The following is an 11,316-nucleotide window of genomic DNA, read 5'->3' on the forward strand; positions in this document are numbered from 1 at the left end:
CTGCCACTAAGTTGAGTACCTGTGCCTTGGAAATTTACTGAAGACTGGGAGGCTGACTGGCAGTCTGACAGCAAAATGTATGTATTTGATTCTGGATATGGGGCAAAAGAAAAGGGCTGTGGTACTGTCATGAAAATAAACCACAAAGAAAGCAAGCAAGTGTATTTTGGGCAGAGCGCTGGTGGGAACTGTGAGGAAGGAAACTACATTTGTTGTGATGTCTCTGAAAGTGGGGTGCTGGGGGAAGAGATGCAGATTTCTGGCATGTTAAACCACTAACATCCCAGCAGGTCCCTCTTCTCTAATGTTGACACTGCTGTTGCAAGAGTGACAGGGCAGGCGGGTACCTGGGTTGGATCTGGCTGTGATGGCGCGTGAGGCTGCCCCATGCCCTGGAGTGCATCTCCTCCCTGTGGTGGGGTGGGCAGCAGGGCAGCAAACCCACCTCCTCCCACAGCTGAACACGCCAGAGTTTGTCTGCCTTTCACACTCTTTAGAAATAAACAAAATTACACTCAGCAAATACTTGAGAAGATGGGTGAAAAAAAGCGCCACAACATACTACTTTTCTAAAGTGTCCTTTTCTTCCTTGAGACAGTTTCTCAGGATTGCTTGCTGTTTCCCCTCACCAACACCTTCTTGACCACCTCCACTAATTTCAAACAAAACAAAATTGTAGATAATTTTAATCTTAACAGTCCTTCTTTACTCAGGACTACTAAACTTTGGCTCAGATTGTTGATTCATGCTCTTATTCTGGGAAGTGTTTCTGCCAATAAAAATTGTGGTAAAACACTGTCACCCTAACTGTGGGGCTTTTCTGCTTCCATGTATTTACTGCAGGTGTTTAAGGCTTAAGTCATGAGATGCTCTTGCCATGATGAGGGTGAGCATAGGGCCAGCATATGCTATGCACATCATTGCATTCTTGTAGCCTCCTGCTACTATCAAATAGCTGTTCACAACTACTTAAAATTTTTATGTATATATAAATACAGTTATGTATACTTAAAATTTAAGTGTTTATATATGGAAAGTTAAATACCAATCCTTTAATATTACATAAAACTTAACAAAGCATTAAATTTCACAGCTTCCTCACAAAGTTAGGTAATGCTTTGGGGAGTCCAGAGCATTTTGTATTTGTTTCCTTAGCTCATATCTCTGTATGATTCTCACCTCCCTGCCACTCAAGAAGCAAAGAGCAGACACAGAGCTATAGGTCTCATAACAATCTTCCAACTGTGAATACCCTCTCTGTCCCTTCCTTGGTAAATATTTACAGTGAGTCTTTACAAGGAACAAGCAGCTATGTGAAAAAGAAGATGCACATTTTCCCAGGCAAAAATGGTGCACGTTTAGTAGAGGTTAAAGGGAACTAGCTTTACCTGGCAAAAAGTAAAGCTATGTGCTACTAATACCAAAGATAAATTAACTTCTGGAATTATTGACTTGATATCTGCCTGTTTTAGATGTCTTGTTTAGGATGGGATGAGTCATTCTGGGGAGATCAGATTCTCTGTCCCTGCTGACCACAGGCAGAAAGTGATAACTGGCTTGGGTTGAATGTCTAACTTCACAGCAGCTGAGCTTAGGAGAAGCAGACCCAGCCTCATCAGCCAGGAATAAGAACAAAGACTCCATGGTCCCTCATTAGCAAGTCCTACCTGAACTGCCTGTATAATTATCAGGTCTGAGGGCAGCAGGTAGCTGATGACTGATGAGGGAGGAAATGGCTGGGAATTAATTTCCTAGATCTGACACACTGCCCTGTCAGGTCACTCCTCAGCCCAACCCCAGGGAGACAGAGAATCAACCATACTAATTAAAACATAGGGCATTGATGCCCCAAAATATATTTGACATGAAGTCATGCAGAAAGAAAAGAGCATCCTAGATCTGCAGAAAGTGCATGACACAGGACTGAGAAAAAGTTTGTCATAAATGCCTGTCCTCTGTGACTGTTTCTGAAATCAAGAACAGTTTATTAAGTGCCATCCAAAATGTATGTATTGCTGAACTGGTTTTGTCATGAAGACGGAACGGGTTAGTGGCACTGGATGCCATTAGCTTTAAAGACATATAAGTTTAGAATACGTCGATGAGGTGGGCACGAGTTTGGCACTGGTAGACTATTTCAAGGGCAAGACTTAGGAGGAGTGGCTGAGGTTGCTTGGCTTGTTCAGCTTGGAGAAGAGAAGGCTGAGGGGGACCTCATCGCAGTCTACAACTTCCTCAGGGAACAGCAGAGGTGGAGGTGCTGATCTCCTCTCTGGTGACCAGTGACAGGACACGAGGAAATGGAATGACTCTGCATCAGAGGAAGTTCAGATTGGATGTTAGGCAAAAGTTCTTCACTGAGAGGTGGTCGGTCACTGGAACAGGCTTCCCAGGGAAGTGACCACGGCACCAACCCTGTCAGAATTCAGGGAGAATCTGGACAATGCTCTTAGTCATGTGATATAGTTTTAGGTGGTCCTGTGAGGAGCAATGTGTTGGACTCCGTGATCCTTATGCGTCCCTTCCAACTCATGATATTCTATGATTTTGAGATTTTTCTGGACTGCTGTTAGCAGGGCTGGTGTTAGTCAAAGTCCTTCTGTTTAGCTGTAGTTCTGATAAGGGAATTATCAGTATTTTAAAGATGATATTTATACCAAGGTGACACCACTCACTGAAATGAAAACAAAACAAAATACCAATACTTACTAGGCCAAAACTCAAGCAGCAGCTCCTGCTGTGCAAATAGTGCATCTGACACATGAAGAAAAGGACAGTACTACACTTGCCAGTGCATGTCAAACTAGTATGAATGCCAATAGCAGCCAAAATGATTATCCCCTTGATGAGAATAAAAAGCAGATTTAGGGAAGACTGAGGAATGAATTAGGAATGTGAAATTATCAAAGTAACAATGGGCAGATATTTTATTGATCCCTTGTTTTGTTTCTGGTTAATTAGCACTTTAGCTGCAGCATTCCTGAATAGTGACAGACAGCTCCCCAAAGATGAGAAAGGGTCATTTATATCAGGCACCAGCACACAGAGAGTACTGCTGCATGGGAAGCAACTCAGTTAAGAAGCTTGGGGACATTTCAAGTACCTTCTTACAGTTTACCACACACTGGAAATAACACAAAGGTTTTTCTTATTTCACAGTTTCTCAGCCCATATTCTGATTCCATACCAAATTCCAAGCTGTGATTTTTCGGTTTTAGAGTCTGAACTCCAGACCTGCTTACTCTCATATCTGCTAACTGGCACTTTCAGAAGCCTTAGCTGCCACCTGCCACATGCCTGAGGCATCAGTGAACGTATTTATACAGCCGCATGCAGGAACAAATGAGTCCTGACCTCCACTGAGTTTCAGCTGTACAAGCCCAACTGCCTGGAAGACAACAGCTCTGGCTCTCTAGGAACGGCCCTGGGGTAATATGGCACTTCACTAACAGATAACTTTATTCCCCACTGGCAAAGATACAAGTTGGAGAAAACGCATTTTTTTATATATCCTGATACACTTTGGCCATTGAATCAAAGTGAATGCTAAGAACAGTAGATTTCAGAGTGAGCTAAGAAGTGTTTTGGTCACATAAAGGGAAACAGGCTGCCAAAGCAGTTAAAACCAACTGCATTTCTAATGTGTCCCCTAAACACATGAGCCAGGTGCTACACAAGGAAATGCTGAGTGGAGACACAGAGGTGACATGTTCCTGCCAGCACCTTAAAGAACCTTAAACCAGAAAAAACACTGTTGACACAGCTCTCCACTCTGAAAGTTTCAGTAAGATGAAAAAGAAAAAAAGAAAAAAAGAACATAAAAATTCCCATTTCAGAGTTCTGTGAACTATGCTAATTTCTAACCCAGGATTTCTTGTTTTCCATTAGCATGCTGAGGTATCAGTAAAGATTACAACATCTGTACAGCTAGCCTTCTTACACACGTGAGTAACTAAGAATTTATTTTCATATAGTAATTGTTTTCTTCACCTGTTTAGGCACAGTTTTTACTTCCTTGTTTTCTTTAAGAATGATCTGTAAACTGAGAGCAGGACTGAGCTGCCTCCCTGTGACCTTTCCACATCTAATATGTGTCTGGTTTATACTTAAAATGTGAGCAGATGCCTTAGGCAGCAGATTCAGAATAATCTGGCATATAGTTTTCTCCCTCCCTTCTTCAGCAGCTTTGCTTTCCTAACCAGTGTTGATTAACAAACTTAATTGTGACAGTTGGGTGTCAATGCAATTCAGCAAGCCACACTTACAGCCTGAGATGGATACTCAGGCTGTCTTCAGACATCTAATTTAGGTGAAACTCAGAGGGCCAAAATTATTTAATTGTACTCAGTGGAAAGAGATGGGAGGCCCTCCAGGGTGATTCTAATTTAGGATCCTCTGGAAAGCCATTTTGAGCACCTTTCACTATCAGGATGCCTAAGGCAGTTCAGCTTCCATGGTAGGCCATGCAAATAGCTCCCGAAATGACAATGCCACCCTCTGGATAACACATAAAAGAATAACCAGTGCTTGTTCCCTTCAGTACTTTCTGCCCCAAAAAACATCAGAGAAAGTCTCTCTCCTGAGACCTGAATGGCAATGATTTTGAATGTTGTGAAGGAAAAAATGTGAGGAAGGGAAAAATGTACCCACTTCTCCATCCTCTCATGCAAACCTCAGATGAACACTGTGGTTGACCTTGTCCTCAGTGACAGACCATGGAATGAGGATTGGTTGTATTTCTGCTCTCAAACAGCTACTTGAGTTTCACTTGCAGACAAGCAAGATGCCACCTGGCTGCCAGTGCCCTGTGATAGCATCATCCTGGTGTCCCTGCCTTACTTCAACGTTTTTAAGGGTGTCAAATAACAGCGAAATGAGATGGTGTAAAGATCACATTTATGAGTCTCCAACTGACACAATCTTTCTTTCTCAAGTTCCCTTACACCCAAATGTGGTGTAGGACTTTTTAATCCTACTATTTACTGAGCACATGTATCCAAGCCATAACTGTTAATACAGCTTTAGTTGTTCAAGACAAATTTTTCTCTGAGGAAAAAAAAAAAAAAAGTGTTGTCTTGGGTAAAGACCAAGAAGAAAGTGGCATATTGGAAGGAAACAGCTCACAATTCATGCAGAAAAGGAAAGTTAAGGAATAATTGCCTCCCTTGCAAGGCTCCACAATGGCCTATTGTCAAATGATGCCAAATCCCATACATCATCTCCCCTGGAAGTGAACAAAACCAAATTTGTTTTAAGAATGATTACCCAAAGATCTGCAGGGGGAGAAGAAGCTGAAAGAAGCTGCGATGCAGTCATCTCCCACTGAGCCTTCACTGGAACTTTCCTTTGTTGGGAGAAGAGCTCAAGTCAGCCTCAGAGGAACCGCTTACTGGGAATGTCAAACCACACAAATCCCTCGAGGTCTTCAGGGATGATAGGCATGGCTGAGTTAGATGGTGATTGGCATGTAGCCAGGACTGGGTATTTAGAAGTGTTTAGGTATCTCACTAAAAATGAAAATGCAGGTGCCAATAATCACTAGTGAAATGATGGTGAGAAGTAGCTGGAAGGACATGAGCTGTGGGACAAGACCTGCTCTCAAAGTATTGTTCCAGTCAGCACTGAATTATGTTATACCCAGCAAATCTTTTCAGTGCAGTGTCTGAGAAGTGCCCTCTGCCAAGTGCTGCACTCCCCCAGCACACTGGGACTACCCAGGGCAGGTAAGCAACCTACTCACTGGTGTCTGCATAAAAGAGACACATTATCTCCCTCTGATGGGTGTTCCTGCAAGAAGGGACTGTTCCAGCTTTAGCATCTAAAGGCACTGGCCATTGATCCCCATTAGAGATTGGGCTCTCCTGCCCTGGCACCAAGGTCTATTGCCTTCTGCATGAGTTGCATAAATGCCTAATCTGGGGTTAGGCATGCTAAATGTATCACAACATTAAATTTACCACCACCTCCCCTAGCTCCTTGCACTGTGTTTTACAGTGCCTTCACCTAAGTACTAAAGCTTGCTTGAGGGTGCTTTGCATCTGGCAAGTTTCTAGAAATAGGACTCACCTAATTTCAGAGGTCTGCCAGGTGGATGTGCGTATTTTAGTGGTACATTCTGGTCTCCCTGTACAGACAGTGGAATTGATACTTTTAGAACTGAATTTATCTGACATTTCAGATGTCTCCTTTAAGATCGAAAAGGATCATAGCTTAGCTGTACCTATTCTCATCAATGACTATAAAGAGAATAGCTCAGATGTACATCTAGCCCACCGAATCCCATTAATTGAGTCTTGCTATTGACTCAGATGGGCTTTTGACTGAAGCCTCCCACATGGCTCCAGCACAGAAGAGGCACTGCTTGGCATCCAGTTTGAGGCCTCTGGAGACACCTATTGAGTGCTGCCGGATGGCAGCTGAAATAACCTCAGTGGCTGCAGGGCAAGAGGTGCCTTGTGCTAACCCAGCAGATATGGTAAAGTAATCTCTGGGTATGTCTGCAATTTTAGGGGTTCAGGAGTTGTTTCTGGGATGCTGAGAGCCCTCTCTCCCAAAGACAGATGGCTGAAGTCTTTCTTCTCTCAGGTAACTAATTCTGCCTCAGACTATTTTTTAAAAGCTTGCTGGGGCAGCTGTATTCCTCAGTTTTTTACATACAGCATGAGCCCCAGATGCTGGAGAGTGAGATTGAGTTTTCTCTTCCCACCCAAATCTCTTGCCAAGCAGGAAAGGTTCCCCAGGAACCAGCTCCGAGGCGTATGATGGAAAAGGGACTTTCCCAGCCCCTCTGAAACTATGTGGCTGGGTAGCCAAGGCAGAGACAGAAGGACATGTAGGAGTGATAGTTGAGCTGAGGGGTTAGGCATGCCTAGGTTCTGATCCAGGATCTGAGGAACCTCTCTATATTTTAGATTTAAACAGCTGCTGAATAAAATACCCATCAACATCCCTGGATAGAAACTGTCCACCTCCCACAGGTCACATTATTCACAACACAGGAATAGGCTTCAACTCCTTTTTTTTTTTTCCTCTGCTGCAGACTAAACCCCTTGTCTCCACCATGCTTTCTACAAGTGACATAGTCTTCACAGATAAGCAGCCTGTATCTGTTATCTAAAAGAATACTGCTTGTTTTAATCTCCCTAAATCTTCCAATTTCTTCTTTCCTATACTATCAACTATTATTTTGATCCTAAAATCATACAATTTTATCCATCTGATGCATATTCACTGCAGTTGGAGAGAATGATGTTCAGCAGGAAAACCTGCTACTGAATTTTTGTCTCACAATTATTATTCAGTCCCCTGTACAGAAACCCCTTTCCCTTTTCCAAAGTGACATGCTATGTGCTTGAGAAGGAAAGCTATCAGAAGGAAAGCAATTCAGACCAAAAAAAAAAAAAAAAAAAAAAATGATACTGTCTGACATCTCTAGGGTATCTTAATGAAGTTTCTAACCTGTTTTTATTTTGAATCTACTGCTTGATGGGCTTCCACTTCTGAATGAGGCACCCAGGCTCTGTATGCAATACACATGCAGGACACTTGAAAATGAGCCAAACCACCTAAGTTGTTTTACAACCTAGAGAAATAGAGAAGAAAAGGATGTCACTTCAGCCAAAGTCTCCCGACACTGCTGCCCATTTGCAATTCTCAGTAGCAGTCTGTGTCCTGCATCTGAAGGAAATGTCCTAACACTACATATATAGGTCCAGAAGAGACTCGCAACAAGGTACAAAGATGTGCAGCCTGATTACTTGCACACAGCATACACATCAGCTGGGCCTGGGTTTATCCTCTTTTTCCGGTAATGCCAGTGAGACCTGTGATTGGGAAAGGTGCTGATACTGGCCAAACTGGCAGACTTGGTGCTAGGAGCACACAGGGCTGTCTTATGGTGCTGTGCTAAAGGGGATCTGGCTTGTGTCAGGACTGCAGAAATCACTACTACACAGGCAAGTTGAGCCTGATTTTAGTTTTGTAACACAGACCCTATCCTTAAAGATCATATGTGACATTGGTTGAGAAAAACTTGACATATAAGAAAGGTTTCTTTGTGAGTTCTATGGACACCAAGAGGCCAGTCAAGTCAAGAAGGTGACAACACCATGCTCTAGCATAAAGCACAGTTAGAGGAGGAGCCGTGTCTCCTGAGGCTGCTCCAGAGGCATGCTCCGGCGGCATGCACCAGAACAGACACTGGAAGAAAGCAAGCCAGAACCCACTGATGGAAATACACTATCTGTATTTCCTAAAGTTCTTCCTATATGCTACCAATAACTCCTGGGCTTCCCTTCCAAATTTTCAGACCTGATCTACTCAGGAACAAAACTTCTCCTAATAGGCAGGTCTCTAGCCCAACAGAAAAGGCTTAGCAAGTCCAATATCAAAATGTCACCCTTTTTTTTCTTAAACACTGGAAAATTATCAATTAATGGTGCAGCTAATCTGCAGACAGGGTGCTTTCAGCATCACTGTGAACCTTTCAGGTCTGCATGTTATACTAAAAGATATCCTTCAGTATGAGAGGAGACCGGTGGCTTCATAAAGGAATATCAGACAGGGGTTCTGTGGCCTAAATATACCCATCCCTTCTCACATTCATCTCTTGTTCTTTCCACTCAGAGGAAGAGGAAATGATCATGGCATCCAAACCAGATTTGTGCAGATATGTTGGTAAACAACAAAGATAATTGTTACCTTGGTGAGCAATTTGTGCAGTTTATATATATATATATATATATATATATATATATATACCAGATGAAATTAAGCCGAATGCCATTTTTACCTATACTTCTTTCTATGATTGTCTTCTGGCTCTGCTATTAGCCTTCAGTTGAACTGACTATTATTTAACTTGCACCGTATTTTGAAACATAGCTTGTAGAAAAGATGTTGCATAAAGGAAGGAACTGGAACTTCCAAGTAAGCCTCTGTGATTCAGTACAAGCTGGGAACACAGAAAACCAACCCAGGAATTGTACTTCCTTTTTAAAAACAATTTATTGTTTAAACTTGAGGAGCCCACCCTGGAGATGTCTGTCTCAGATCCATATTTCATCAAAGTCAACAACAAAATTCCTGTTGACTGATGCAGTTAAAACTGTACACGGTGGACGTCTATTGACTTTTAAGGGGGGGGGGGGGGGGGGGTTATATGGTGACTATTAAGATGAGCAACACAAAAAGACACTTTGTTGAATGTTTTCCCTCTAGTAAAACTCTTATTTCTGTTAAATCTTATCATTAAGCAGAGAAAGGAGAGCAGGACTCTGTGACAGTCAGGCAGTGGTGAAACACCAGTTTGCTGGCTCTGCTCCAGAGTTTGAAGAGCAGCCCTTGAACATACTTTTGGTTCATGGCAGCACACTGTAAAGCACTTCCATAAAAGTTTTATTACCTGCTAATAAACCAGCATTGGCAACAGCTGTTGAGTGTAATACATTATCTCTACTAAAACGCTGGATTTCTCCAGAATTTAGCATAGGTTAACAAAGTGCTATGCTGAGAGGGGCAGACAATTTCAGGCTGGCTGAGGACAGAGACACAGAAAGCAGAAGTCAGCTGAGGGTGACTGATGGGATAAAGATCAGCAGCCTCTGCTCTGAGTCACTGGGGGCCCTGCAGAGTCCCAGGAAACTGGTGGGAGATAACAGCCTTGTGCTCTGAAGAGTGGCAGGGAACCAAAAGGTTTTATCTCCACTAAAGCCTCCTATTTCCTATGTTAAAATGTTTGCTCCCTATAATAAATCCAAGTTTTAATGATGTTCTGAATCTTTTTGCTTTCCCTGGCCCTGGAAAGGGAAAGTGGAGAGTTAGCAGTACAGTTTGTCCCTGATAATCTGAGGGCTCTGCCTTGCCTGTGGCAAAAGGGCTTAGGTTCTCCTTCTCATCCTTGAAGAAAATAGTGGGTTTGTACTGAAGGATTAGTTTATTCCACTGCAGATCACAGCATACTCAGAGGAAAAGAAGAAAGAGCTCTAGATGACATGCTTGTGCGAAGTGTTACTGTCACACAACAGCAGACTGACCGACTGGCAGCAGCCTCTCCTGCCTGCCAGCACGTGCGGCCCTTGCCTGCTTGGCTGCCTGTCCGTGGCAGCCTCAGCAGTCACACTCCCAGGCACATGAGACAGAAATCAGACTATGCATGCACAGGCACAGTGAAGACACAAGTGTATGAACAGGCTAACGAGTGAAATTAATCTGTTCAATGGGGTCCTGACACCATCTCTTCCATCTTGGGGCTCTGACGGCACTTTTCCTTCAGTCGACATATGATGCATCATTTTCCCACTTAGCCTTGCTATGTGACCACTAGACTACATGGTTTTATATTTTGACCTTTTTCCTGGAAGAGAATCCCATATTAATATTTTAAAAAGAATCAATACTTGTAAAAGAGACCCATGAAATCATGAGACTAAAGGAAAGAGAGGGAAGCCAAATGAGAAACTTTTGTAGTCTGCTCAGGCTGCTTTACCATCTGCTCAGTTATTCATCTCACACACAGAGAAAGCTAAATTCGAAGCTCTACAAACCACTGATGTTAAACGGTGCAGTTGTTTCACAAGCACTGACCTCTGCTAATTGCAGCAACCAATTTCACTTCTCAGCAGTGTCTCCCTGGCCTGTGAGGCAAGAGCAACTATGTACAACACATATGCAGTACTGGACTGGATTTCAGCTCTGGATTTAACTTCCAAGGGTTTGGGGATCAAAAACCTCAGAAATACAGTCACAGTATGGACATTAAATGTTTATCATGTTTCAGACTGATAAATTCAGGGCTACAACATAAGTGGCTGTTTGGCTGAAATTGCCTCAAAGCTTTGCTTTGAAGGCAAATGCTAAATCACTAGTTTCATCACTGAAAATTGCATAAGTAGTTCTACTGACTATGCAAGGGGCTTTTGTCCCTTTGGGTATCTTGTTTACATAACTAAAACTGATTTCAGAAACTCTTCTCTCAGTAAACACTGAACTGAAGTTGCTGGAGAGAGACAGGGCTGGCTTGGTAGCCCTGGGCCATAAAATCTTCCTTTTACTCACTAAAGCAGTAGTAGTACAAGCACCCCCACACTGCCTCTGGATGCTGGTAGCCTTTAAGCTGCTTACGCTATTTCCAGAAAACATCTCAGGAGCAGTCTTGCACTAAAACCTTGGCTCCAGACCTCCCGAATACAAAAAAAATCAGTAGCGCTGTTTGTGGCTATGGGGACTTTTTTAGGAACTGGATGCATTCATGAATTGTTAAGGTTGAGACATGAACCATGAGATTTCTGAATGTTATACAGTAGCCATAAAATATTG

Source organism: Athene cunicularia, assembly GCF_003259725.1.
Source record: "Athene cunicularia isolate RWA chromosome 2 unlocalized genomic scaffold, athCun1 chr2_part1, whole genome shotgun sequence".
NCBI classification, from domain to species: Eukaryota; Metazoa; Chordata; class Aves; order Strigiformes; family Strigidae; genus Athene; species Athene cunicularia.